Source organism: Dermacentor variabilis, unplaced genomic scaffold, assembly GCF_050947875.1.
Source record: "Dermacentor variabilis isolate Ectoservices unplaced genomic scaffold, ASM5094787v1 scaffold_15, whole genome shotgun sequence".
In the NCBI taxonomy this organism is placed as follows: Eukaryota; Metazoa; Arthropoda; class Arachnida; order Ixodida; family Ixodidae; genus Dermacentor; species Dermacentor variabilis.
Window position 1 is genome coordinate 1022875 of NW_027460313.1, and position 24229 is coordinate 1047103.

The 24229-nt window shown below is 46.0% G+C and overlaps 1 protein-coding gene across 19 annotated transcripts in view; it reads right to left on the reverse strand.

The window, feature by feature from the left end:
• LOC142567954 (bromodomain-containing protein 3-like) overlaps positions 1-24229 on the reverse strand; it is a 177921-nt gene that overhangs the window by 69834 nt on the left and 83858 nt on the right. The window lies entirely within an intron of this gene.

Consider the following 24229-nt stretch of genomic DNA (forward strand, 5'->3'; position numbering starts at 1 on the left):
GGCCACAAGACTGTCCGAATTATCAAGCAATTGGTACAAGTAAATCTGAATCAGAAAAAGAAAATACCATCTTCATATAACCACATCTTCAGATTGGCGGTATGAAGCGAAGCCAGTCACGCTTTCGTGTCCACTCTACCCCTGCGGCTTGTCGCCCACAGTGGGACCATGTTATCATGAAAAGCACTTGCCGCGGGGAGCGAATGCTTAGTGGGTGTCTCTCTTCAACAAGTCCAAAATTCAAGACAACGCAACCTCCAGCACTAAACGCGCGAACAGACGGTACATGATGTTATGCCGTCTCAGCTCGCCAAGTCTTTGCAAATGCGGCAGATTACCTCTAAAACAAGGCAGGTGGGCCGCTGACCGCCATGTCCAGTCACAACAGTGCTAGAAAAGGAGGCATGTGCCAACCTGCCCCCCCCTCCCTTCCCGCAAGCCCTTGCTTCCCTCCTCCTCCTTTCCCTGTGCCAGTGCAGGAAGACCACCAAGCCTACCTCCGCCTCGACTCACACTTGCACACTTACACAAAGCATACATTACATGGCATGATCGTATCTTTATCACACTTTGACTTCACAGGGAACATGACACTGCTGCGCTTTTGTGGTCGCTCTTAATTGTGCAGCACGCAATTTGAGAGGTAGATTTGGAAAAAGAAAAACATTATGGGGCTTTACATGCGAAAACCACTTTCTGATTATGAGGCATGCCATGGTGGAGGACTCCGGAAATTTGGACCACCTGGGGTTCTTTAGTGTGCGCCTAAATCTAAGTACACAGGTGTTTTCGCATTTCACCACCATTGAAATGTAGCCACCGAGGCGGGGATTCGAACCTGCAACCTCATGCTTAGCAGCCCAACACCATAGCCACTAAGCAACCACAGCGGGTAGGTAGATTCACAAGCAGCGACGTATATTTCAATTACTTGACCATCTGCGTCCGCAATGTTTCTATTTATTGTCTCAGTATTCCTTTGCAGCAGCATTGAAATTTCATTATAATGAAATCGTGTATAAACACACTTCCTTTTGTCAAGGTTCTAAACACATGTTCTACAGACGAGTTATAAAAAGTTGAATACTTCATTGTATTGAGAATTTCATTGTACAGAAATTTGTTAAATTGAGGTTTAACTGTGTAAAGAAATAATTAATGCATTTCTCTTTGAAAGCCACATGGATATCTATATCTAAAACCTAGTTACAACAAAATTAATTTGTCCTGCTAATGGACATGCAAACTAGATGCATTTCCGAAACAAAAAAAAAAACATACCATTCATTGTGCACGGAGCGGAGCATATTGCTTTCTGCCGCGTTCAGCATTCAATTGGCGCATCAGTTAAGAATTCCCACATAAAATACACCCTCGAGCCCCCAACACTGGTCTTCCACACCGCCGCGCATGCCAGCACGCCTCATTATCGCACATTAACACACCCAGGTAGGCGCGCACACCTAGCTGCAACCCGCCATATACTGATTACCTCGCTAGAGCAGAGAAGAGTTGCTAGACATAAGTTCCTCTATCTTTTGCGGGCTAACTTTTTTAATGTGAACACTGGACTGTACATAAAGCAGCACTCAGCCCGAACATTAAGGAACAGTCACAATCAGCAACTTGCACCTTTCCAAGCTCGGATCAACGCATTCAAATACTCATTCTTCCCACCAACAATTGAATGGAACTTGCTGCCAGAACACATAACACAAGCACACTCTGTTGAAAAGTCTATACATCTTTACCTTGACCTACCAAATTAACCAAGACAGTTTTCTAACGAAGTTAAACTACTCAGAAATATTGATGTTGCTGCGTCTTCTCCTACTGGCACATTTGTATTGTGTTGAGTCTCAGGTTGTGCACATTTTTATTTTATTTTGTATGTACATACCTAAGGCTGTGAATGACAGCGTATTCTTCACTGCAACAAATATTTACCAGGCCGTAACAGCCCAAAAATGAGCTGACAGTATTAATAAATGAAATGAAATGAACCACCTCAAGAACAAAACTGAGGGCGGCATGCGCAACATTCGAATGGCTGCAACATGGTTTGCGGTTACGATGTTTTTGACATCATGCACAAGGATCAGTCCTAGAAATTAAACAAAGTACTGTACGGCGTGCAGGATATCACTAGCCGTTCTACATTACTTCTGTGAAATTGGTGACAAGGTGACGCAGGGAAGTTCGAGTAATCGAGCAGTTCCAAAAAATTAGTTGGACTTACTTTCCTTTATTGCCATTTTTATTTTTCCCGTGTTCATTTGTCTGCTTTACATGAAGACCGGGGTACTCTGACATAAACCTATGTATGCAGCTGCTTGGTCTACATGTTTTGCACATGTGCAGCCACTGAATAATGTTCTTTTCTGACACAGCAGTACCACGTATAGTGCAAATATTCGAGACTCTGGCAATTTGCACCATAAGAGGTCTATGCTGTATAACGGTCTATATATTGTAACCATCATAATCAGTGTATTTATGATTTTCATACTTTACTGAAACTGCATCCACATACAGTCACCTACCGATAACTCGAACTCGAGGGGGCCTGCCAAAGAGTTGAAATGTTTGGGAGTTGGACATACTGGATTCACCCGAAAATAAGTGACTGTACTCCACAAGTGTCCAAAAGAAAATGGTCCAAGAATATGTATGGCACACCATCACTTTCATGGGCACCTTCAATGTCACATTACCAGTGGAACATGCATTGGCGTCTGCGATCAATAGCATCCTTGACAAGGTGCCAAAGGCTACCTTATCACAGTGTGCAAACACTGCCACCTGTCTACACATCCAGTGCTCATCACATGAAAAAAAGTACTGTATCTTCAAAAGTAATCGTCCAAGAATACAGCCCAAGTTAGTCAATGCATTGGTGCACACACATATGCTTGCCTTAGTCCTAGACATTCCATGGTTGCAGTTTTCACACTTCGTCGAAATGCAGAGCGACACTCCGCAACCACTATCAATAGGATCAACTGGCCATGAACGTTGGACGATATGAGTGGCATAGAATCGAGCGTAAGGCATTGCTACGAATATGCAGCCTATACCTCGACCATTTTCATGCTGTGGTTACAGATAAGTATGGTCAATGCATGCACCGAACGTTTGTCGACGACGATTGGATAGACCAGGCTTGGCTAATTTTGGTTTCCAGGAGGTCCCCGTGACATGGCCGAAAACCACGCTGGCAATGTGCAAAAGGAAAAATATCGCTATTTTTGCTCAACTCTGTGGCCAAATTCGCACACAGCCGAGCAGTTAGAGTCTGAATTTCTGCACGGCACGCTGGAAGGTGCCCCAATTTCAGTCATCCTTATACATTAAGTTTACAGGGCTGGTGGCGGTGCCACGAAGCTGTTGAAATAATCAAGCATGTCTCTGAAATATCAGACTGTGAGTGTATAACAAACATTTTCTTAAAGTGCCGTACTGTTTGAACTACCACTTGGAACATGGTCGTGGTAAAAATCGGACTTAAGTGAAATGACAAAAAAATATTACAGGCATCCCGTAGCATGAAAAAAGGCCCCTGCTATAACCAAACCATAATGAAGATATGAGCTCCCAGATAAGCGAGCGCCTCATTTCAGAAAAGAGCTGCCGTCAACCTTCACACAGCGAAAGTTACTACATCGTTCTTTTAGAGTTTACCGGCACTGTTTACGTTGTTGCTGGTAACGGATTGCAATGCTACTCAAGCTAATGCACTCAGCATCACACGGCTGCGTGCCAGTCACGAAGGACACAACAGCAACACCTTAGCGAAATGGCAGCATGGATGCCGCAGTAGTTTTCACTTCCAGGTAATGCTTTGGTCTTGCACCCAGATTCCACCCACATCCCACTGACTAATATAATCGCAAGCTCTCAAAGAAAAATGGTGGCTGTGCTCACGGTTTCAAAACTACAGGTGATCGGCATTAGGCAACATTTTGAAAGCACTATGATGCCGGATTTCATTCTTGAGATTGGCTTTACACCCGCATTAGGCAGATTTTTAGAATGAAAATTCGCAACTGTCGCAAAAAACTAAATATAGATAGAGGCCTTTATTTTTCTTGTAGTAACCCCCGCCTTACGCGCGAGTTTCACAAACTTTGTGCTAATGTGTAACTACTGCCTCGGACTGCAAAATTAGCAAAACTCAGCTTACCTTTACTGCTGCATACCAAAATGATGATAAAATATGCAGAAGCGAAAGGGAGTATGGCAACACCCCACCGATTTTAGGGTTTCTACTTACAGAAAGTGAACCAAGGAGCAATTGCCAACCGAAACTTAGTTCAGAAACCATTGCACTATTCGCACTGAGCTAAAAGACACAAATTTCTGCCAAAGTTCTTCCAGTAATGGCACATTCGATTCATTACAAACAGTTTAATTCATTCGTAAGAAACTGTCACTTCAGTAGAGCAGAATGAGTGTGCTACTCATCACACATTTGGAAGGACGACAATAGAGAACAACACTTTTCATGAAACTCATTATAAATGGGTTGACCTATAATGACAAACACTACATTCCTACAGGCTGTCTTCCCCTGTGCCCCTGTGTTCCAGTTTGGGCCGCCCACAGCTGGTCGAAACTGGATCACCGAAACTTGCCCAGACGAGGCTCCTTTAGATGGATTTACTTTGTTAAGGGGGCGCAGTGGTCTTAGGAGACCTAAAAATCGCGGAAAAATCTTTTTTCTTTTTTTGCATACATTATTTTCGGGTTCTACAATGTCCGATGCATTATCTCAGAAATTTTCATGCTTCTTAGACCAATATTTTGGTTGTAATGCAACTTTTTTACTAACGAATGCACAAGAAAGGGCCTTTTTCCGTTGAGTGTAGTTGCCATTCCAACTTTCCAATCGCAGTCATCAATTATTCAGTTACCCTAAAGGCCCGGTGGGGGCATAACATAGAGGGGAAATGATAACAAAGCTAGCATACATTGTAACTTATTGAAAACAACTACGTGACGGCAATAAAAAAAGGGAGGAGGAGGAGAAAGCGCGATACAAGAAAATGAATAGTATATACTACAGCTAACATAAAACTGTCAGCAAACATCGTATAGATTCCTATACACATTATAGTGAATTTAAAAAAACAGAGCAAGAATTAAAATGACCAAATAACCTATAAGAGGGCCTGCACTTTCCAGGTATTTTGCACTGAGTACACTGAACCAAAGACAGGATCTGCAATTCTTAAAACTACAGGGAAGGAAAATAAAACAGTTACATGAAGCAAATCAACTGAACCTGAAATGATTGAAGTAGGAAACAAAATCAATAATATTCATAAGAATGTGCTCTTTACATGGCTAACAAATGTATTGTAATTGGCAAGACATGCAACATCTTCCGATAGCTCATTCCAGTGCCTGATAGCTACAGGAGTGGTGAGTAAAAAAAGTTAGTTCGCGCATATATAGGTTGCACTTCAAAGCGGTGGTCTAGTCGAGGAATAACACGATAAGCCGGTGTGATGTAACGAGTGGCAAAGGGTGAATGACTGTGATAAAGTTTTTAGAAAAAAGATAGCAGTGCTTAATGCCTGCGATTTGCAAGTAAAGGTAATTTGAGCGATGTTTTTATTTCTGTTATGCTAAATGTTCGAGAGTACTTCCTTGCAATGAAATGAGCGGCTTTGTTCTGAAGTGGTTCTAGTTTGTTGATTATACTCGCGGACAACTTTTCTTGGCTATGAAGCGAAGGCTACGGAAACTAAGCGCACCTCTTTCACCACTGCTGGGAGTAGTCCGGATGTTTTGTTGACATTTTCTTACGTGAATCGAAATTGAAAATATCCTTTTTTTATTTTACAGCGCCTAGTTTGAAACGATACTTAACATTGACCAGTCAGCTATTGGTATTTTATTGTAATTTAATTTGCTCTTTCGAGTTTTTGCACACCCAAAACCGTCGCATGTTTTGCACATTCATCAAACGCAAAATTGCGCCCGTGTCTTCTGGTGAGTGTTTGTCGTATGCTGCCCGGCCAATCAACTCCCCTGAGAGGATGTTGACCAACTTTAGCAGCAAAAGACTGTTGAAGCTGTGGGGATACGCGACTCTCGCGCGTCCCTTGATATCTGTTTTCCCGCATAGGCCCCGTCTCCGTGCGGCTTGGCCGCGCACGCGGCGGTCGGAGTGGCTGAAGCGCAGTGCGAGAGATGGCGCGAGTGTTGCGCTGCGGAGGGGTTACCTGGGCGCAAGGGAGAACACGCTGGGTCTTGAGCGGCGGACCGGAGAAAGCGGTGGACGTCCCGCGCAGGCGCCGATCCACGTTTCTGCGAGACCGTCTCACGTGGCTGCCTTCGAGCGCGCCACTGTTCGCGTGACCATACGCGCGAACGACCAGGCGTTGGGATCCAGCATGGGGCGAACATATTCACTCACTATCCGGTCGCGGTGAGTCGGACTTCTAGATTTGTCGCGCACCCATCGGCATGTTTTGTGGATAGCAACTCGGCTAGCAGGCATTGATCTATGAAAGGTGCAATAAATGCCCTTGTGATTGTTTGCACTACTGTGTCGTCGTTCCTTTGTCCCAAGAGCACGGGTGAGAGACAATCCCACAAAGCATAAAAAAAAGTAGTGTTTGCAGCGTCTGCGTGGAACCCTAGTGAACCCATCTGGAAATTGCAACGATGTACAAACAAGTGAGCGTGCGAGCAAACTGCTGTGCCAGATTCGACGCCAGCATCGGCTGCACGTCAAAGTCCTAACGACACCACACGGCTGCGATGCTCGCTGTTCAGAACTTGGTACATGCTCAGTGGCATAAACATTGATTCATGCCGAGTTAGTTGTATCTGCTGTGACTAAAGAAGTTGTGCGAAGTTGGCGAAACCAAAACCGGTGCTGAGCGCGCATAGACTACATTGTGTACGAATACAGTCATGTGCAGAAGCTCCGGCCCCGCAGCTTTTCCCTTCATAGCCAAGGAAAGTTGTCCGCGAGTGTAGGTATAATTTATGAGCGTTTCATATTATAGATGCATACTCTATTTTCAAGCGTACTAATGTAGCGTAAGCTAGTAGTTTTGCATCAGTGTTAGCAGAGTGTAGGTTGCGCCTAATGAACGCAAGCGCGCGAGATGCTTTGTTAACCACCTTATCAATATGGCGATTCCATGAAATATCCGATGTCAAATTATTTCCTAAATATTTTACATTAGGCACCGTTTCGATGAACATGTTATTTATTGTGTAACGGCATCAGACTGCGGTGTTTGATGTACTGTATACACTTGTGTAAGGGCCGCACTTTTTTTCAGCAATTTTGGTGGGGTGCGGCCCTTCCACGGAAGTGCGAAATTTTTGTTCAATTTTCGATCCACGTATGGAAAAACCTGTTTAATCTTGCCATATATGCCCAACGATGGGATATCTGGCATCTAGCTGCGGACATCCTTGCTAGATGTCTTCATCAGTATCACTGCTCGGGCTCAGCTTGTCACTTTTTTCCCCCAAAAATTTGGACTGCCAAGTTGGGGAGAGTGGCCCTTACACGAGCGCCGCCCTTAGTCGAGTGTATATGGTAGTAAATACAAAGGCTTTTGTTCTTAAAACATTTCCATCTGCCACATTTTGCACCATTTATTAAATTTGTTTAGATCATCCCAGAACGTGTCAACACCCGAAGTACAGTCAACGACCGATTTTTTGGACCCTCTAGGAAACGTAAACACGTCCAAAAATTCAGGCAGTACGAAAAAATGAATGCATGAAAAAAAAATGCACTTTTTTTTCTTTTTTTTTCTCTGATCTAGAGGTAAAGGGCGAAGTACCAGGCTTCTGAAACCCTGCCAAAGCATCAGTGAAGTGGCTACAAAAAGAGGCGTTCAATAACTCTGTATGCAGCCGGTTGCCGGTTTATTATGTACATGTGCATCGTCAGGCAGCCGGTGTTATTGTTGCAGTGGCTTGAAGAACTTGTTGATTGTTGTTTGGATGGCGTTCCGGTTGCATGCGATCGTATTCACCTCGATCTGAGCAAGGGTCATGCCAGCACTGTACACCGATGAAAAAGTTAACAGTGCTCGCGTCAACTCAGCGCTTGTAGGCGGCGCAGGCATTGGCTCCTCATTTTCGACATCGGAGTCTTCTGAATCCCCCACAACCTGACGGACTATTTCCTCATCAGTCAGTTCTGCGCCGGTACTAACTGACGGTACTGCTTTCTGCGCTTCGATGCCATTGGCGAGGACGACGAAGACGGAGTGGGGGCCATCGAAGGCAAGCGAAATCCTCAAGTTGCGAACAGTGGAGTTCACTGACGAGCGTCGAAGCAACTAGGCCTAGCGTCGCAGAGCACACTTGACAACAGCACAACCACACACTACGCTAGCCAAAACGTGGCCTGCGCAAACAAACGAGATGGCGCCACACTCCGGAAACTCCGCCGGAGGCAGAAGTGCGGCAATGAACATAGCCAGCGTGGCCAGAACAAATCGGTGTGTGACTGCTAGATTCGGCTAGTTGTGGTTCAAAGCAATGATGTGCTTCAGCTGCAAGTCGATTTCCTTCGCAAGGGCACTGCACGGGGAGCCAAAGGACCTTCCGTCGCGTCAAAAAGTCAGGAAAATTGGACGACGGAGGGTTGGAACGTCCGAGACTTCAGATGTCCTTATACATTGATTCTATGGGGCTCGTGGCAGTGCCGCGAAGACGTCCGAAATATCAGGCATGTCCGAAAATTTGGCCGTCCGAAAATTCAGTCGTTGACTGTATTAGTGATTTATCTGTATATTGTGCAGTCGTCTGCAAACAATCATACTGCAGAGCATATGTTAGCGTTCGTTAGTCTTGTTTGAAAGAGTCACTCTCCTCGTTTAATTTTTGCACCACCACTGCACTGTGCGCTGAATGGCTATGAAGAGAAAGCCCATGAAAAGGTAGTCCCCATGCGCAATTCCACTCACAGACTGAGGAACATGATCGCAAGCACACCATGCCATTAGCAGAGTTTCACCATCGTCTGCTCGGGCATACGAAACATGGCTTGAAACTATGTCAAATTCAGTTTGCTACGAGCCATAAATTCGGCGAACAGAAGAAGAGAGGTTTTAAACTTTCAAAAGTGTACAGTAGCTTTGAAAGATGCCCGCAATAGTTTGCCACCCATTTGTTCATACTACTGATAATGGAAACACAGAACTTTAATGGGCAGTAAAATTACAAATAATTGTTCAAAAAAGAATTATGGGGTTTTACGTGCCAAAACCATTTCCTCACTATGAGGCACGCCGTAGTGGAGGACTCCGGAAATTTCGACCACCTGGGGTTCTTTAACGTGCACCTAAGTCTAAGTACACGGGTGTTTTTGCATTTCGCCCCCATCGAAATGCGGCCGCCATTGCCGGGATTCGATCCGGCGACCTCGTGCTTAACAGCCTAACACCATAGACACTGAGCAACCACGGCGGGTGAAATAATTGTTCAAATAAATGCTAAGTTACTTCTACGAGATGGAAGAATGTTGTGTAACGATTTGCTGAGGGGTTGACATTTCTGATACATGTACACTTTGTTAACCCCTTACTGTATTACTTTGTATGCTCTTATGAAAAAATTAAACGAGCCTATGTTAAGGCCACATATGCCTAAAGAAACGCGTGATTTTACAAGTTGTAATCATATTGCATCTTATACAGTCAACGTTTCATTTTTCCAACTCCTTAGGGGCCACGAAAACATCAAAAAGTTCTGATCAAATAGCTCTGAACCCCTGCCAGTACACTTCTTAGGTGTATCGGTGCTAGCACTAGGATAGGAGGCAGCAAATACATGCGTGTGTAAGGAATACACACTGTGCAAACTGACAGTGGCCCCTTTCTACTACTGATATGCTTCACCACAATACATTGTATATGCTTATTCATGTAACACAGCTGCACTGTGGTGAAGCCAACTATTGGGAACTGGCATTATGCAACCCACCAAGCTTTCTGCACATCAAAGCCATCAGTGAGGATGACGAACGCAGAGCTGGCACCATTGCTGATACAGTTGAACCCCACTTATAACGATACCTGTTTTAACAATATATTGGTTATAACAATGAAAAGCTGCTGCACCATCGACTTTTGTATGTTTTCCATGATGAAATAACCCATTTACTACAATGCCCTGATGCTGCATTATAGAACGATGAAGTCTGGCTGCTGAGTGTCCGAACCTAAAGGTAGTGAAATGTGAAATCCTTGAAAAGAAAAAAAGAATAGGAGAAATTCAAGCCGCTGCACGATGAGCCGCTGTTCCAACAGCTGCCGCGCGCTCATTTTCAAACCATCTCCACGCGGCTCTCTCCCATCGCCCTTCCACCCCTCCAAACACGAATGGGCAGCACCCATAGCTCTATGCTGCCCCACCCTCCGCAAGCAGATTGCTCGCATGTTGTTCGCTGGCTCCTCATTCAGTGCAGTTCTGCGAACAGCTTAATTGCTCGTGTTCGTTTTTGTTAGTTGTGTCAAAGTCGTTCCTTGTCACCCCCCTCTGTTTCTCAACTTCGCTTGACTCGCCGTCGAAACAGAAGATGGCTGGTCCGCCCGCTCATCATCGGCAAGGCACGCCGTTGCCGGTGAAAAGAAAGCACACGACTATAGATTTCGAAACCAAGTGCTTCTAAACGATGAAACTGTCACAAACGTGCTTGCATCGGATAGCGACAGCAGCGATGACACGGCAGGGCAGGCTGCCTCAACGCTGCCCGCACAGTGGCCCGGCATCATTCAGTCCCTCCGGGACATTGTTTTCATGAGCAACCTTCCATTACACTACATGGAGCAGCTGGATGCCATAGAGAAGGATGTTGGCAAGCTTCGAGTAAAGCATGCATGGCTGACGGACATAGGCTTTTCTCGTGCAAGCCAGTGAGAAGTACATGCCGTGATGCTTGTGGCGATCTCTCCTCAGTGTTTCTTCTTGATTTCTCAAGCTGACAGGCTGCTGCGGCAGCCTTCTCGCAATTTTTAAAAGGCCCCTTTTGAGGCCACCAAAGTGATGCCTTGGCGGTGCTCGCATATCGTTTGCCACCCGTGACACCTCTTTGCAGTTGTTATAGCAGTGCCATTCTTTAACGCCGACAGCCGCGGCTTGTTACACGCGATCGGAGTGCTCAGGAAGCAGTTAAACGAGTGAACACAATCAGCAGCCGGGCGGAGGAAGGTGGTGAGGAGGGGCACTGGCTTCCCCGCCTATATAGTTTTCTCATACCAGCTCTGCCATCGCCCTATTTAAATTTTTTCATGCAACCCAGTTACAACAATTATCGGTTATAAAAATGGAATTTTCGTGGCACTTGAATACTGTTATACAGTCGCCAACCGTTTATTCGGACCTCACGGGGACTGCGGAAATGTCCGAATAAACAGGTGTCCGAAAAAGCAGATTAAGAAAAAAAAATGAAATTCTTTTATTTCCACGCACTTATTCGGGCTTGGCAGTAGGTTTGAAGAAATCGTGAATGTGCCGTTGCACGCTGTTCCGTTTACGCGCTATCAGATAAGCCTGAATCTCGGAGGGAGTCAGTCACTGCTTGTACACGTTCCGCATGCGACGGCAGCGTAGCACATGGTGCGTCATCTTCCGACTCGGAGTCGTCGTCCGGCGGTGCAGCAGAAACCTGATGAATGACCTCGCCAGTGTCGAGTTCTGCGCATGTCAGTAAAGCAGTGTCAGCACCTGTGAAACTGTCAAATGAGACGGTGTCCGGAACCGCAATGCAATCACTGCGCAGGTCTCGGCAGAACATTTTCCGCGACACTAGGGAGCACATTGGAAGGCTACAAATCCTAGGTCTCCCGGCACCTGCTTGCCGGATTTCCCCAGCGCAGTCTGCGCGGGCACTGTCGGCGCCATTAGACACTTGGCGCGATGTTTCCGTATGCCGCGTTGGATCACCGGAACGTCGACACAGCACACAAAGCAAACACCACCATGCCGACACCAGTCGGAAAAATGAAAAGCGTGGCCTACTCGCAGCGTCGTGCGCGAAGAAACAAATCAGCTGCTGGATTGTCTTGACGTGGCTTACTAAGCCGAAACCGAAACCGCTGTAGAGCCACTCTATCGAACCAGGCAGAAACGAAGATGATGAGCGGGGATTTGCAGTAGCGCCACTTCGTGGGGCAGCAAGGAGGCTCCATTCAAAACAAAAATGGCGTTCAGCAAGGCGAACCATGCACCGGTCAGAGTCGGTGCATGGTGCTCTCGATTGAGTTGGCTCAAGGAGTGCCCGAAAAATCAGACGAGAGGTTGCAAGGTGTTCGAACTTTCAGCAGTTGTTATACATTATGGTCTATGGGGAGAATGGCGGTGCCGCGAAGCAGTACGAATTCGAGCATTTCCGAATTTTCGGAGTCCGGAAAATCAGTTGGCGACTGTAAGTGGGTTCGACTGTAGTGAATTCCTTCTGTAAAAAATTCGGAAGAACCAATCCCATCACAACTATCGACGGTAATGCGCTCAGCATTAAAGCAATATGGCGACACAACCCCACTGAACTGCCTCATGTACGAGTCGTACACTGCAGCAGGACTGCTCTCTTAGGCTTCCTTATGAACACTCTGTGCCATTAGCTGCAGCGCCTGCAAGTGGCTTCTGCATGTGGCCTAAAAAATTCATCGCGCACCGGTCCATGCGCTGAGAAATGCATCATGCAGCAGCTGAGCTCCTCTCTTGCGCTTTTTTTTCTGTACACACTGCAACATTTAGTGGCATGGCCGAGAAGACCGCACATGACCTGTCGAATGCGTGGCTCGCCATTGCATGCCAACGCAGAGTTGTTGCCTCTGTGGTCAAACACCAAAAGGCACAGATACTCAGTGGCCAGAGTTGGTGTCGACTGAAGAGCAGCACAGACTAAGTGGCATGTATATAGTGCTGCAGTTCCCCATCAGCTTGAAAGAGATTCAGTGAAAAACTGTATATACCCAGTCCGGCATCCCCAATGACCCATGTAGGCCTCAAAGAGGTTCGTTGAAGAGCGGCACATAGGTACACAGTGCCACATGCCCAGTGACCGAAGTTAGTCTGACAATTGGTTTCGAACCCTGTTCCCTAAACACGCCAGCCTGACAGGTTACCTATTCGTCCGTGGACTACCTAGAGACCCATGTTTGCGGCCATCAGGTTACAGACAGAGATTAAAGAATCAGCAGAACCGTCCTCATGATGCCTTTGACAGTAATGTTTAGCAGTGGATCGACATAGCGACAATGCATACCCACCGTCGAAACAAGCTAGGCGTGTGTTGTAGCAAACTTCACTCAGAACGCTAAGCACCATCTAGCAGAGCAGCCTTTTGCAAAGCTGCATGGCGTGCCGATGCAGGCCAACAGATGGAAAGCGGGCAGCTTCTCACTGACGATCCCCTTTGAAATGAGCCTGGTTGAGTTGATCCATGCTGTTCAGCCTAGCATTTTTATGCATATCCTTTCTTCTCTTCCTCACAACTTTTGCATCTACCTCGTACTGCTACTACCTATGCCTGTAATGGATCCACTTGTATCGCTTCCCCCCTTTTCTTTGTTTTGTTTTGTTCCATCAATACTTTAATGTGTCTTGCTCATCTCGACTGCTGAACGGTTGATACATCCTTCCACTCCAAATCCAAGAGCTTCTGGAAGGTGTACGTCACCTGTGCGTCTCACTGGGTGAATCCTATCGCGTTCCATTAGAATGTGCCGAACGGTCTCTGGATTTTTGCTGCAGCAGGCACATGCCTCATGTTGCATTTGCTCCTGTATGTTTTTGTCTTTAGGCAACCAGCTAAAGCCTCAAACGGCAAGGCATAGCCCTTTGTGTTATCATACAGATTGTCCCTTCTCATTCCTCCTCCCATTCTTCTAATTTTCCATGGCCTTTTTTGTTTCTACTCTTTGCATCCACTTGACTGTCTCCGTTTCTCTCACTTTCCGATGACTCTTGGCTGTCTATTTACACTTCCAATTAACCTGTGCTTGGTTGCCAACTTTCTTGACCTCCTTTATCTGTGTCCACACTTTATTTTTTTTATTCGGTTATAGTACCCTCAGGGTTTACATGAAGCATTACAGAGGGGAGGGGCTAATAGATTCAGGTAGATACTTGTGCACTTTATTCGCCCATTTATTTTCATCCATGTTTCCTTCCATTATTCTTTCTGGACACAATGCGCCATCTAGTGGTCCTGCAGACCCAAGTTGGCAAGATGTTCATTGAAGAGCGGCACCTACCCAATGCATTCATGGCGCAGTTCACTAAAGCATTCGCAAGAAAGATGTCCATTGAAAAGCAGCACATGCCCAGTGCTCCAAGACGGCATCAAGGGTTTCACTGAACCGCGATACCTACACAGTCCTACACCTACAGTGACCCACGTCCGAAAGAAGCTTGCTGAAGAGTGGCACGTATGTACACATTGACACATAACTCATTGATGAGTACATACACATTGCCACATACCAAGTTGTCCCAAAGGTTGCATTCGAACTCTGTCCCTTCAGTACAGCAGCCCGATGCGCTACCCATTCGACCACGGACAACCCAGTGACCCAGGCAGGCGGGGAGAAATGGTTCGATACAAGCATAGACACATAGAAACATACAGATAACCCCTGGAAAGTGTGTGAGGTACCCCAAGAATGCTAATCACATTAAAACAAGGCACTGACTGCAAGAAGCTTAGTAGCGAGCATCGAAGCAGCTAGGTCGAGCGTTGCCACGATGGTGGCTATTAGTGCTAACAGACCAACATGCAAGAGCACTGGCTTGAGGCGGCAAGATAATCAAAATGGCGGCAGTGTTGGCTTCAGTTAATGTCGTTTCTGACCTACTGTCATGGCAAGAAGTCTGGAAAATCGGACAGCAAAGGGTTTTAGCATCTAAAATTTGTGACATTCTTTTACAGTGAAACCTCGTTAAACCGTAGTTGGCCGGAGCTCGGAAAAAGTACGTACTAAACGGCAGTACTGCTTAACCGAAATAGCATGAGATCGCCCACTTACCTGTCAAAAACAGAACTCGCAGAGAGTGCAATGAAAGGGAAAGAACATGTAGTATTTATTCGCTTGCGCGACAAAAGTGTTGTTGTCGTTTGATGCCGCGGCGGCCTAACAGCGACGAACGCGGCCTCAAACTTACTGAAGCTGCAAGCCAGCTCTTCAGCCAGCCCCCTCTTCTTGGCAAACACTCACATGGCAGATTCCTCGTTGGCATTACATGTTCTCCATGCACGGGCGCTATAGCGTTGCAGATGTCGTGGGGCGCCCTTTTCATTTCGGGGTGCTGTTCTCGTCGTGACGATTGCATTCATGTGGTTGACGTAACGCAAAGCTTCTGCCACTGTCGGCCCTGAATCGCCCGTGCTGTCACTTTCCCGTCGCCCTCATCACTGTCGCTAGTTGACACTTCGGCAACAACAGAGGCAATGATGGCGAAAAGTCGAACCTCGTAGCTGACGTCTTTCCGTGGTCGCAGCAGCGCTGCCAAACAACTTCTTCGCATTCCAAATGCCACACATCGTCGTCAACAGCAGATCCCTGTCGCATGCCAGCACCTACATCTTCATGTCACGTTTGATAGCACGAACTATGTCTAATTTTTCATCTATGCTGAGCACCCAATGTCTTTTTTATCCGAGCTTCGGCAATAACGCAAATCCTTGCTTGCACGACGCCACAACGCTCTCTGGCACGGTGCCGAAATGATGCTGTTGGGAATGCACAGGGTGCTTGGATGCCATTGTTCTGATCTCAGAGGCTTGTTGCCCTGCCGGGCAACCCGATGGAGACGACACACCGCCGTGTTTGCACAACGAAAAGTGGAAACACTACGTGTTAACGATACGTACGCAATAAGCTAGTACGGTTTATGCGGATACAAAACACATTATGCTCAATGGTCGCTGAGTCGGGGATTTGATTTTACTACTTTTAAAACAAAACTACTGTTTAACTCTTTCCTTACCACGGCACTAGGCATCGTTCACCGGTGAACAAGTTTTCGAGCGCACATTTTGAAAGAACTGCTGCGCCCCTGGGCTTGTGGCGCCATCTCGGTGATTGTATACAAAGTAGTGTTTCCGTTTCTGCATGGTTCACATTTCTACCACGCAGCGGCAAATTTTAAAGGGCGCACAAGCTCAAAGGTTGAGGTGCACTTGAGCGGCGCGATGGTGCCAACATCCGCAATCGTACGCGCTCGAAAGATCGCAGTTTCGCTCGATTCCTATGATCCGGCAAGTGATCTTTTAGACTCATCGAGCACAGATGACATGGGCATCGATGTCACGTCGTCGGAGCTCAGCTGAGATGAAGATGCAGCCGATCAGTCGGGAACATCAGATGTGACCCGCAGGTGAGTTTCGGATTTGCCGTCCACTTTGTGCATGGATATCTAGAGCCGGTTCAATTGCCCTGTTGGTGTCCAAACAATTTATTTATAGGGTGTCCACTTCATTTCGGCAAGACGTGCTTCCACCAGCTCAAAGAAGCGTGGAGTTTCGACCCCAGAGATATCCGGGCATTGACCGCGGGATAACGCTCAGTAGCGGTCCGAAGCGGCTATCGTTATTGTTATTGAGCTATGACTCAATTTTGCTGTAATATTCTGCTATGGAGAAATGGGAACAATGGGAACTTTGCGGAGAAATGCATAGGCGTACCAGTTACTTGTGCTTCAGTGCATGAAATTATGTTTTTTAACGACTTAACCGGAATGCCAATGCATTTCTCCACAAAGTTCAGGAATTTATGTCTTGAAACTGATGTCATATTAAAAATTCGTTCCAAGTGGATCTGCCTTGCGAACTCCACGGCTGGAATTTGTAAATTGCAATATGGGCCACAATGTCAGGGCATCTACTAAGTTGACATTTCTAATTTCTCCCAGTTTTCCAGGTTTTCCCCGAGTGCCTTTGCAAAATTCTGTGAGTGATGCAGGACTATGTTTTATGTCAAGACAGGCTGAAACCACAATGCCTGATGCTGTCACTCTAGTAAGCATATGAAAAAAATTAAATAACGACTTAATCTAATTTGAATACTAAGGAGTAGTGTTTATGATATTCAAAAAGAATAGACAGGAGGGGTTAGTAAAATGCACAGCAAATAAAATGTATACGAAAAAAATTGCAAATAGAGTCCAACATTCTCAAATACGAATAAAAAGCAGATGCATACAGAAGCAAATATTTTCGAATATGAGCTATTTCTATCAACTGATAGCAAGCTCAGTAATATGAGGCCCTAACTTTGCCACAATTGAGATTCTCAACAGCTCGTAGGTCAACCTCAACTGTCCTGACATACTCTCAACCAGCGCACGACGCCTCAGTGTTTTGTTTCACTGCGTTAAAGAGTTTATTTTGGTTTGGATGAGGAGGGACGTCTGCATCTTAGCATCAGCCAACACTTTCTTTTTTGAGCTCAAGCTCCTTCAAAACGGCGGCAGCATGCTTCCTTTCCCGTTCATTCCTCAATGCGTAGGTCCTTCCGGTTCTTGTCCTCATTCCGGCACTCGTTCGCCCCACAGACCATCTGAAGCATCTTCTTGGTCAGTTGCACAGTCCACGTCCGAAAAACCGGCCAGTTGGAAAAAATAAATGTATGTCATTTACTCCAACTGCCACAGGCACATTCGAAAACGCTCTGAAGGCCTGTCGGTGCATGTATTAGGCATATTGGTGCTCATACCGTGACGGGAAATACCAGGTGCACGCATGTATAATTACGGAATACATACTGTGTCCCGTGGAAACAGCCCCTTCCCACACTTGTTATGCTTCACTGCAATACTTTTTGTGCATGCTTCAAGTAACATTTGTGTAGAGAGGCAAAGCTGACTTTCAGGAACCAGCGCACGAACAACGCACTGTGCTTTCCAAGCTTCTAAGCCAATCAAGAGGACCACCAAGGCGGAGTCGGTACCATTGCTGAAAGCAGCAAATTCTTTCAATGAAAAACGTTGCACCCAACGGCAAGAAGCTTAATAGCGAATGTCAAAGCAGCTAGGTCTAGCGTTGCTGCAGTGGTGGCTACGGCTGCCAGCTGATCTGCGTGCGAAAGTGCCAGTTCGAGGCGGTGAGGTAATAAAAATGGCAGCAGTGGTGGCTTTGATTAATGCTGTTTCGGACCTGCGGTTACGGCAAGAAGTCCGGAAAATCGGACGGCCAGAGGGTTCAAAATTTCGGCCGAAATTTCAGCATTCCGATAGATTGACTCTGTGGGTGCCGCGAAGCCGCCCAAATTATCGGGCATCCGGAAAGTCGGTCATTGACTGTACACTGGCAACTCCTTCAGCCGACGACAGGGCGTCAAAAACTATTATTACGATTCCTGTCTGTTACTCGAGCCAGCATTACCGCGACTTTCAACCCTTTCAATGAAATTACACCTAATTTTCCCTGATAGAGGCACAAATTCCCCGAGTTTTCCCAGAGTTTTTTCAGACTACTCAAAATCCCCGAGAATTCCTGGTTTTTCCGGTTGGTAGACACCCTGAATGTAATTAGTTAAAAACATAATTGCTGAATTTTTATTAATTAGTCGATTTTGCATCTAAACTTTTGTGCAAGTATTGTCCGCCTATTCAAGTAGACCAGGTCATAAACTTGAATTGTGATATCTACCACAGGCAACATTTAAAAAATTTTGAAAATGTTCGCTGAAACACCCTGTATACGTCTCCACCAAGTTGGCACCAACAATAGTGATGAGGGTGCAGAAAAAATACAGCTTTGCACATTTCCTACACACTTTGTAAATCTAATGGAAGAGAGCGCCATTGCTGCACCACTGAAATGAATGGCAGATCCCTACTGGTTCAGGTGGTGCAGGCAAATCTAACAGTACACCATGAAGTTACTGGTGTCTTTTATGACCCTGCAGAAAGACATTTACATTGCGGGAAATATGAAGAAAAAAAGAAAAAATGCTACCCCTTTTTTTATTTTCCTTTCTCCATATGGGATGGAAAGAGAAACTATGGAGGCATCGAAGAAATACTTATGATACGTAAACACAAGACTATTACTTGGCACCGAGTTATGTCGCCAACGAAGTACAATTAAGGGGGACCTGGGACTTTGGGACCGAAAATCAGCTCAAAATTCGAATTTTCAATTTTTATGTTCCGCATTCCTGATGCGTTTCCGAGCCTATTTTCGAAATTTGGTTACAAAATAACACTTAATTTTTCCGTTATCGTGACCTAAAGATGCGAATCCACAAGCGTTGAACTTTAAATTGGGGACAAATCACACCCGATTTTCGTCGCGCATAACCTGAGCTGCTATGCTGTCTTAGTCTCGTGATTGCAACGCTGCACATGCTGGAGGTCCGATAAAGTTTCGTTCCGTGAATCGTTAAATTGAGGGCCCGAAAACGTGTAATCCTTTTGAAGTGAACGTACTCGCGGTACATGCTGTGTCGTCTAACAGCCATGAATTATACCTAGTGCCTACTGATGGCCTTTGGTGCCATTTTTTCAAACTTTCTTTCAATACATCAGTTGTAAAATGTTTTTTGTTTTTTCAAAACCACAATTTTGATGATGATGCGGTATTGGAGGTGCATTATCTCTGCTTCTACTTGTGCTATCACTTTAATTCTTTTTTTTTTTCCAAAAGGCAAAGCTGTGTAGAGTGCAAATATATGAAAAAACGTTGCATTTATTAGCATTTTTTAAATGTTTCTTTTTTTTAACAGTCAGATTTCTCTCACTGAAGTTTGCAATGTTGTTGTTTGATATAAGATTGGGCTAGAACACAACACTTGCTTATTTGCACTCTTTGTTAGTTCCACATCATTTTCGTATGTAAATAGTTATGATCCCATGTATAGTTTGGTAGATAGCTCACGGCAAGCAAATTATGCAATAAAGCTGAATTTTTTTCAATTTCTGCAAAGTTATTTACTTTGCAAGAAAACCGGATGTATATTTAAAACCAGCGCATTGATATACATAAACTTAGCAAGTTTCATCAAAGTTGACAAAGGATTTTAAAAAAAGTTTTCAGGTGCAGGGTCCCCCCTTAAACCTCGATATAACGACTTCAATGCAACGAAATTCGATAAAACAAAGTATTAACCTTTTCATAACCTCGTTTCCATAGAACACTAAGTAATTAGAACCTCAATATAATGAAATTTGTATGCGCTTTCAATATAACAAAATTTCGCTTCAGCTGCAAAGGAATGCCAAGACAATAAATGGAAGCTTCCTGGGATGCAGATCGTCAAATTATTGAATTTCAAGCGGCTTCTTGCTAATGCAGCTCTCAAATCGTGCAAGCCACAACAAGTGTGACCACCGAAGTAGAGCTGCATCATGTCTGTATAAAGTCCAAGTGCTATAAGAACCTATCGTGCCCTACACACTTTGTGCTTCAGGTACGAGTGAAAATGTGCACGGGTGAGAAAGAAAGATGGTGGCTTCAAGCACGAGTGCCGCCTCCCTGCACGAGCAGGGGGAAAAGATGGGAAGGGGAGCAAGCTCGCGGTAACGTGATCAAGCGTGAGCGAGGGGAGGGGGGAGGTTAAATTGGCGTGCTCACAATTTCTAGCCCGCGTCTTGGCCATGGCTGCACATGGCTGTAAGTACGGCCGAGCGCATAAGCAACTGCGCACCCTGCTTTAGAGGTAATCTGCCGCATATGCAAAGAGTGGGCATGCTGAGACTGTGTGGCATCATATAAGGTGTTGTCCCACGCGTTTAATATTGAAGGTCGCGTAATCTCGAGTTTCAGTGACCCGTTGGAGCGAGAGGCAGACTAAGCATTCACTCTCCACTGCTGGTGCTTTTCATGATAGTGTCGTCCCAGTGGGGGCGACGCTATCAGCCACAGGGGCGGAGTGCACGCAAGAGCGTAGCTGGCTTTGGTTAATTCGTACCACTGATGTGAAGATACCATCGGCAGGGCATGAGAGAGAGAGAGAGAGAGAATAAACATTTTTATTAGGTAAATGCAGCTTTGGAGAGGCGTCCTCATTCCAGAATGCCTTGAGCTCGGGCCGCGTCCTGGGCCCTCGCAATCCGCCGTTGCTGATCCTCGAGGTCGGAGCTGGCCAAGGCTCTCTCCCAAAGCTCGTTAGTGGGGTAAGGGTTCGGAGGATTTAATGGTGCCGCTCTGCAACCCCCTACTATGTGCCTGAGGGACCCGGGCTCTGCGCAGAAGCGGCATTGCGGAGAGAATTTTGTAGGGTGTATGAGGTGATTTCTGGTTGGGTGGGGGAATGTATTAACCTGTAGAGCTTGGAGGAATTGCTCCTGCTCTCTAGGTAGTGACTTGTGTGGGGGTGCATATGTTCTGCGGGTTAGCGTGTAGTGTTGTGTGATGTCTTGGTAAGAGACTAGAGGGTGCATGCGCTCAGGTTCAGATTCCTCAGCGTCGGCTCGGTGGGTCAGATCGCGAGCCATGTGGTTGGCGACCTCGTTGCCAGGAATGCCTTGATGAGCTGGCGCCCAGATGATCATGACTGATCTCGGCGGCGGCTTTTGATTGATGATCCGGAGCGTAGTGGTATGAATTCTGCCGCTAGCAAAGTTGCGGCACGCCTGTTGGGAGTCGGTCACTATGACTACGGCGAGGGCTATGGCAGCTTCCTCGGCTTGGAGGGGATTGTTTCGTGTGAGCGAAATGCTGCTCCGATGTTCTGTTTTGACGACTACGGTGGCTGTTGTGGCTGCGCGTCTAGAGTAAGAAGCCGCGTCCGTGTAGGCTGTAGAGGGTAAAGTTCCGTATCGCTTGTGTATGGCCAGGGCCCGGGCCTCCCTTCGCTCTGCGTGGTGCACTGGGTGCATATTGCGAGGTAGAGGACGTACGGTGATGTTTCTCCGGGTGGCATGGGGTAAGCTCACAGTCTGAGGCGGCGGATGGCTCAGAGGGGCAGAGAGCCCCAGGCGTAAGAGAATGGACCTCCCTGCTTCCGTAATCGCCAGCCTTGTTCGCTGACTGGATAAATGTGCCTCGATCAGCTCCTCGGCCGTGTTGTGCACACCTAGTCGTAGTAGGCGTTCTGTGGACGTACTGATTGGCAGGCCCATCGCCTGCTTATATGCCTTTCTGATCATTGTGTTGATTTTCTTGAGTTCCGTCTCATTGAGTAGTGCGTATGGAATAGCGTAAGTTATTCGAGACACGACGAAGGCTTGGACAAGCCGAAGCGTGTCCGCCTCCCCCATGCCTCTTGTCTTGGTTGTTATTCGCCGGATCATGTGCGTAACTTGGGCTGTTGTATTCTTAAGCTTTTGAATTAATATTGTATTGGTGCGATCCGACTGGAAAACCATTCCCAATATCTTTACGCTCTGAGACGGAACGATGGTGTGTCCCTCCAGTTGTATGTTGATAGTGGGCGAGTCGGATGTGTGCTTCTTTCGCGGTGAGACCAGGAGTAGCTCCGACTTTTGGGGGGCGCAGCTGAGCCCGCATGACTTAGCATAGTCACTCACCACGTCTGCGGCTTCCTGCAAGCGGTTCTCCATTTCCCCGATGGACCCTGTGGACGACCAGATGGTAATGTCGTCGGCATATAGGCCATGCCGGATCCCTGGGATGTTATCGAGGAGCGGCGGTAGGCCTATTAGGGCGATATTGAAAAGGAGAGGGGATAACACTGCGCCCTGTGGTGTGCCGCGCCCGCCCAGTAGGAAGGGGTTTGTGGCTTTGTCCCCGACCTTTAGGATGGCTTTTCTATCTGAGAGGAAATCTCTGATATAGGAGTACGTCCTGGCCCCACAGCCCAGCGCGTATCATTTTTCGCCGACTCCCAAATTCATCAAAAGGAATCGTTTTCTCGTTCAAATTTGCATCTTTAATTGCCCGATAATTCAAAAAATTCTGCGGCCCTTTTCCGTGCAAGAAAAATGATCGGCGACTGTACATATTTGCATGAACGGTTGAATTTCGAAACAAAATTTCGGTATAGCAAAGCAAAATGCAGATTTTACCGACTTCGTTATACTGAAGTTTAACAGTATGAGACCAGCGCAATGCAGAAAAACTTGCAAAGCGAGCTGCTGCAGCGAGGCAAGGTGCATCTCCCCAACAATTCGAAAGGCAGAGCAATGAAAACACGACAGTGGCGCCACTCCTATCATGCGCCATCTAGTGAATTGCCCGCGAGGCAGAGCCCAACCAGGTGCACAGCCTCAAAGATATGTAACCGTCACCTGCTGCAACGGTGATGCAGTGGTTATTAGCACACTTGCCTACGGAGTGGTAGCAGTGGCAGTGGACCGGAGGATTGAATCCTCACTGTGGACACTTTATTTTTAAAGACGAAGCCAATTTAATTTGTGAGCAGTTTTTCTGCCACAGCTTTCTGATGAGAGCAGGGTCACACAATGGGCCATGTGATGCTCTCTCATTAAAAATAACACCACTGAAAAAAACTAGACAATGCTTCAAGAAATGGAGCGCATTTTTCACAGCTCTAGCTAGCAAAAGTTTCTTTAAACTTTGATGACGTCATCCTTGATTGACTCATTAAATGCTTCGATACCTGGGCCGGACTATTTACAGAGCTTGGTTTCACGTCAATTTTTGCTTTGCATAGTCATTAGCATTTTTATAATGAAATATGAATGAGAACAAACTAGCCCAACAGCAAGCCTTAACGACAAGCAGTTTGATACAAACCAAAAGATAACCTTCTTTAAGACTTATTTGTTGTTACTGTTGTAATTTGCGTTGAAAATGTGGCATGTCCCATGCTTGTTCTTACCTATCCTTCACCAATAATGGTGCTAAAGAAAGAGTACCACCCATACACTATCTTGGCCCTAAACTTGTTCTTTCATGGGTAAACAAATCTCTGATCCCCTCCAGACAAAACCCATAACTACATGCTGTATAACATGATACAGCAATTAATGCTTGCTTCAAGAAAAACACCCCAATGCATTTCTCAATCGAAGCATTTCAGTAGGTTAAATAAACCACACATAAACAGTCTAATATTTTTATGCACAGATTTCGTGTGTATAAGTTGTCAAAATAACCTGCCTATCTGCTAACGTTGTGCGGCAAGCTGTTGCAGTAAAGAAAAAATGACTCCCTGCTAAAGAGGACAGATTCCAGGTAAGTGTGTAGGATTTTTTCGTTTCTGCCATGCTAGAAGACATTGTTCTATTTGTATCACATACAATATATCCTGCAATTAATAGTCTATACAGGCACTGTTGTTCTAATAGAATGCCTTTCAACTGCACTCAC